Source organism: Dasypus novemcinctus, chromosome 4 (genome assembly GCF_030445035.2).
Source record: "Dasypus novemcinctus isolate mDasNov1 chromosome 4, mDasNov1.1.hap2, whole genome shotgun sequence".
In the NCBI taxonomy this organism is placed as follows: domain Eukaryota; kingdom Metazoa; phylum Chordata; class Mammalia; order Cingulata; family Dasypodidae; genus Dasypus; species Dasypus novemcinctus.
Window position 1 is genome coordinate 107,020,894 of NC_080676.1, and position 6,839 is coordinate 107,027,732.

At 31.0% G+C, this 6,839-nt stretch overlaps 1 non-coding gene across 1 annotated transcript; it reads right to left on the bottom strand.

The window, feature by feature from the left end:
• Positions 1-6,446: 6,446 nt before the first annotated feature.
• LOC111761291 (U6 spliceosomal RNA) lies at positions 6,447-6,553 on the bottom strand. The gene has a single exon (XR_002794695.1). It is a non-coding gene; the product is annotated as a U6 spliceosomal RNA (small nuclear RNA).
• Between the last annotated feature and the right edge of the window lie 286 nt (positions 6,554-6,839).

Here is a 6,839-nt window from a genome sequence, read left to right on the forward strand (position 1 = left end):
AAACAGTAAACTGAATCCACATGAGGGAATAAAGTTCCAATCTAAAGGTAACAACATGGATAAATGTAAATGGCAGTATTACTGGCCTTTAAATTTACTTTTTAGTTTTACATGATCAGATTACAAATACATAAAATATAATCATAATTCTATGATATAGGGCACAATGCATAAACATGCAATTTTTGAAAAGAACAGTATGAAGCAGGGGATCAAAAATGTATAAGAATAGAGATTGTGTATCTTATTAAAGTTGTTATCAATTCAGTCTTGATTTTTACAGATTTAGCATGTTAAAATATTAAGTGAATGGGAACTACAAAGAGAATAAATAAATTATAAAGAAAAGGAAAGTAGAAAAAATCACAGTGTCCCTACAAAAGGTCAACTCTTTCCTACAATATGCCAACTAAACTCAAATAAGGCATCAATGAAAGGAATGAAGGACAAAAACAGTAAGAGTCTAAAAACAACTGGCAAAATATTTGAAGTAAGCCCCAATTTATCAGTATGTACCTGGAACATAAATGGATTAAAAACTCCAATCAAAGGCAGAGCTTGGCAAAATGGATAAAACATGTAATCTATCCATATGTTTATTAAGAAAAGTCACCTATCACCCAAAGGTAAAATAGATTGAAAGTGAATGGATGAAAAAAATATTCCATACATATAAGAGTCAAGAGAGAGCTGGTATGTTACATTGTAACAGAACAAATCACCATTAAGCCAAAAACTGTCCCAAGAGACAAGAGAGGATAATACATATTAATAATCCAATTATCCAGAACATATAGTAACTATAAATATTTGTCCATCTAAAATGCAAATCCCAAAATACATGAAGCAGACATCATCAGATTTGAAAGGGGATGATACTAAAGTAATAATTTTTCTGCAAAAATCATTGAATACATTAATATACCAGTTTCAGTAATGGCCAAAATGGAAGGGAGACAGAACTATAATAATAATTGTTATAAAATAATAGGTGTTAACTTCAATACAACAATTTGATAATAAATCATCCACATAGGAAAGTAAGGACCCAGAAGGCTTGAGTAAAACAACACACATTCTAGACCTAATAGACTTAGATATAACACAGCACTGAACCTGAAAAAAGTGCAAATTCTTTTGAAGTGCACTTGGATCTTTCTCAAGATAGACATGGTAATGTTAGAGTACAAAATAAGTGTCTAAATTTTAAAAAGACTGAAATAATATAAAGCATCTTATTTAAACATGAAGTTAGAAATCACAAACAGAAGGAAAACTGGAAAAGCTGCAAATATGCACAAATTAAATGCACATTCTTAATGAATATGGCAAGGGAAAAATCACAAGAGAAATAAATAAGAAAATTCTTAGAGAAGAATAAAAAGGAAAACGACTTACCAATATTCATATGATGCAGCCAAGGTAGTTCTCCTGAGGAAAATGATGTGACTGTGGTGTGTGCCAACATTTGAAAAGAATATTCCAAATCAGTAATCTAAATTCATATATTAAGAAATTAGAAAAAGAAACAAAATAAACCTCAAGTTATTAGAAAGGCAAAATTAATAAAGTTTTGGGAAAAATATGTAAAATTGACTACCCAATATAAAGACTAATAAACAAAAGAGAGAAAATAGAAATAAAGAATAAAAGTTGGGGCATAACTACTGATTTTTCCAAAATTAAAATAATTATAAGAAAATAATTTAAGCAAATGTTTGCCAGTAAGACAATAATCAATATGAAATGGAGAAATTTCTAGAAACATAAATAAATAAATTGAGTAATCAAAAACCTCCCAATGAAAGAAGTCCAGGACCAGATGTCTGCTCTGGTGAATTCTATTGAACACCCGTAGAATATTTAACATAAATCCTTCTCTATCTCTCCTGGGCATTGAAGAGGTTGAAATTCTTTATAACTGATTATATGAGCAAAGCATTTCCCTGATATCAAAGGGAGATAAAACAGCACATGGAAAAATACTGACAATTTTTTTGTATGAATACATATGCAGAAATCTTCTACAAAATACTAGCAAATGGAATAGACAAGGATATTAAATGTTTATTACTTTATTATATAAATATAATACAATAAATAGCATGGAGAGAAAAACATGATCAACTTACTTGATATAGGAGAGACATTTGACAAAATCAAATTGTGTTATGATGAAAACACTCAGAAAACTTATAACAGAAGGGAGCTTTCTCAACATGATAAAGGTAATTTATTTTTAAAAAACAGCTTACAACACTTGATGGTGAAAAATAAATATATCCTATAACATCAGAGTTAGGAAAAAATTCCCAACTTCACCATTGTTATTTAATATTGGACTATTTACCAGTCTAATTATACAAGAAAAAGAAATAAAAGACATTCACATTGGAAAAAAATGTAAAAATTTCCCTAGTTGCAAATGAAATGATCCTTTATATAAGAAATTCACATAGAATCCATCAAAAAATCTAGTAGTGCTGATAAAAAAATTAGTTATGCTACCAAGTACAAATAAACATACCTGAGCACAAGATCAGAGTGGATAATTAACCAAAGTATATATACAGATTGCACATAAGCTTATTGTCAAATAAAGACAAATTTTAAAAACTTAGAAAATAGAGCCCATTTATATAACTAAAGAAGACAATTTTCCATTTGGGTAATTCTCAATACCCAAACAAAGAGTACACAAAGGACACAGGGAAACCGTGTCTTTTCGGTGGAGAAGCTTGAAAAAATACCACCCCAAGCAAGTGGTCGAGGTTATTATCAATAGTTATATATCATGATATTAGTATGTACTATCGATATGATGTGATGAAAATGACAATTAATTTTTGTGGTCTTCTTGAACAAAACAAAACCCCAGGCTAATCATGAGAAAAACATTAGAAAAAATTCCAATTGAGAGACATTACTAAATAAGTACTCCCAAACTTGCAAGATCAAAAAAAAAAAATAAAAGGAAAATCTGAGCAAGATTTATAGGCAGGAGGAGTCTTAAAAGAAATGACAACACAATTGAATGTTGTATCTTGGGTAGAATCCTGCAACATAAAAGATCATTAGGTTAAAACTAAGGGAGTCTGAATAAATTATTGGTTTGGTTAATAATAACATATCTGTACCACAGTAATGTAAGATTAACATTAATGATAAGAGAAAATGTGTGTGACATAAATGGTAGCTCTTTGTAACATCATCACAACTTTTCTGTGAAATTAAAACTCTTATAAATTTTAAAGTTATTAATTTTTTTTTAACATGGCTATAGGAAAGCTCTTTTTTTTTTCCCAGAATGAATCCAGATGGGTATCAGATGAGGCACATTTTTTCACCTTGAATATAAGAATTGTCAATGAATACTAAAAAATTTGTGGAAAATATTAAATACTTAATAAATATATTACATATCAATGTTTTCATGTATTACATGTCTGCGTTTATTTTAATTATAAAAGCCACATCCTCTTTATCATGGAAAGTTCTGGCAGACACTGCCCTAATCAAGTTACCAAATTTAGCATCACCAAGAGTGAGACAATCTGTGGTTATGGCCAATTTATTAATCCAAAATGTAAACATAACATACCTATCCCAGCAAAAATTTTAAATTGCAGCTAATTGTAAGGAAGCACGAGAAAAATACAGATTGTGAGATATTTGTACAAGATATCTGTGTAAAATAATTTGAAAAGTTAAATGTCAATTTTTAAAACTGTGTACCAAACAACTTTTTACAGCATTATACAGGTTGGCATTATTTTATAGTGAAATTTTTTTTCTCTTAACAATTTTGAATCTAAATAGAGAAGGGTGAAGGAAAACCATTTTAAATAAGAATTGCTTATCTAAATAAAATTTCCCTTTTGAATTTATATTTGCCTTATAAGGACGTGTTCATATTACAGACATATGTATAGATTTTGAAATAAACATAAACACGCTAATCAATGAATTCATAGTTTTCTGTACAAGATAGAATGAAAATATATTGTCCCAATCATTGTTTGAAAATACTGTTTTAATAGTTAAACTAATGATAGTTTATTATCTCATTTTCTGAGATATTTCAAATACATTTAATAGTTAATGCATAACTATAAAAGGAAGACCTTAGGTTAAAAGTCCCTAGTAATTCATGAGAATGGGTAGCAAATATTGATCTTTGCTTGAATCCTTGATGAAAAAATAAATATCTATAGAGAAAAAATGTATCAATTGGAAAAAATTTAAACACAAAAATGTATATGTTGTAGCATCATTGATTGGTAAATTTTTTGATATGATAATGATATTATGATTATGTAGGAAATGTCTTTATTTGTGTGAAATTTATATTGAAGTATTCCAGAGCAATATATCATGAGTTTGAAAGTATAGATGCATGTATTATTTGTATATATATACTCATAAGCAGAGAGGGAAAAAGGCAAAATGTTAACTTTGCTAATAATTGTAAAAATTGTATGGACATTAATTGTATAATTTTTTAAATCTGTAGGTTTAAGATTTTTTCAAAACACACTGTGGGGAAAAATGTCATTTATTTATACCTCTCTTGAATCTCTACCCTATTTCTCTATGCACAGAATAAGTTAGGTATATGAAAGAGTTTTTTACTCTCCAGTTCATTGGTCTCACTCAGGACAACTAACAAAATGATGATGGAAAAGTCCCATGCCTCAAAATAGAGAGTATCTCCAACCATAAACAAAACAGTTCCTTCCATCCCGTCATAACTAAGCCCTCTCTCAATTTGAAAAAGAGTGTATACCATCCAAAATTCCTCAGGATTGAGGAATGTACAAACATAAGAGGGGTGTGCAACCATGTACCAAAGTAGATCTAATGTTATTGTAGTTATTAGCATATGGTAACACAAGGACTTTTAACATTGATATGAAGAGAATGATTACCAAAGGTTCTGAGGGGAGGGGAAGGGAAAAAGAGGTGGATCACAGAGCGTTTGGGGACATTGGAATTGTTCTATATGGCATTGCAATGATGGATACATGCCATTACACATTTATCAAAATCTTCAACACTATACAGAACAAAGTATAAACTACGATGTCAACTATAGGTCTTGATTAGTTTAAAAAAAAAAGGAGACATATCTATTTATAAACTTCCATCCTTTTTTATGTCTTATTGAACACAAAAAAACACATACTTATTCTCAACAACCTCTGGTATTCGCTTGTGTGTGTGTGTGTGTGATTTTCAGACTTTATTCTAAACAGTTTCTTTATTCCATAGTTCTCAGTCTTTCAGATCTTTCATTCCATCGGTTACCACTGAAAATTCAAAAATATTATTTTACACTTGTAAGATAATCAGATCTTTCATTCCATCGATTACCACTGAAAATTCAAAAATATTTTTTTACACTTGTAAGATAAGTTTCAGATTCCAGCTAATATTCAGGGCAGACAGGCCAGCTAGGCTAGAACTAGGACTAAAAGCCAACTCCTAGTGAGTTCTTCCAGGATTCTGCGTAGTGAGCTCCATCACCCAGCTTTTGGGATTGATGGAGGGACATGAGCAGCACAAAAGATAACCTATGATGATGTGAAACACTTGTTGGAGCACAAGGTGACTACTGCTATGCATGATCTGTGACAAGGGACTGCACAGGAGCCCACATCACAGAGGTCAACAGAGGGATTGAGGAAGAGACTACAGGTTTAAGGAAAATTCAGCATTACTCCAGACTACTGCATATCTCCTGCTGAAAATTAGTATTCTAGATGATAACCTTAAATAAGGATAGAAAACAGTAAGATCAAGTATGCCAAAGATGAGGACATAGTCAAAATAGTTTCTTTGGATTAACCTGCCATGGAGACAGGATATTTGGTTAGACTTTTGTAGAACATATTAATGGCATTGTCCCTTAAAATCACACTGCAACTGAAATTCTTTCAACTACTGTGGCATTTATTTAGTAGTGATCAAGAAGCTTCACAATCAATTTCATGATTAGAAAATAAAGCAAGATTTCACTACTTTTCTATACAAAATTTTTGAAGCTCTGAAAGTATAACATTTCCTGTCTGAAAATGTCAGATTTGCCACATGGTGTTCTAAAGATCTGACTCCAAAAGCTTCTCAAGCTTTACCATCCATGGTATCTTTATTTGTAACTGAGACCCATCTTTTGTTTTCCAGTTGACATTGGGAAGTTAGGACAATTAGTTTCTGCTGAACTCATCAGTAGTTTATAGCAAAGAGAGAGAAGCTGGACCAAGAGAGCCATCATGGATCTTGTCTTTGCAATGCACTTTTCAACCTTTAGAAACACTTTATTCTGCAAGAGTGTCTTGGTTATTGTCTGGAGCTGGTGGCACAGGGGATTTAGCTCTGTGGCAAAAACTTCTAGTTGATGAATTAAATCTTGGGACGTTTTCAGTGGCCCCTCTCCTTAGTAAATAAAAAATATGGAACGCTTCATGAATTTGCATGTCATCCTTGCACAGGGACCATGCTAATCTTCTCCGCATCGTTCCAATTTTAGTATATGTGCTGCTGAAGCAAGCACTGGTATTCACTTTTGATAAGGATCGGGTGCAGTGATGGAGAATATAAATGGTGCCTCAGAAAAGGAAAGGGGATCAATGAATGCAAAGCTTACAACTAAGAATATCCACCAAATAAAGGTTGGAACCAAGAGAGACAATCTAATTCAGAGCATCTTAATTATTTTGATTTTTGTTTTACTTTAGGCTCTTAAAAATTTTTATAAACTGAAAGTTAAATAGTTAGTGGGGATTTTATATACCTGTATTTCCTAAATTAGAAATTAAATTTTAAGAAATTAAAAAATA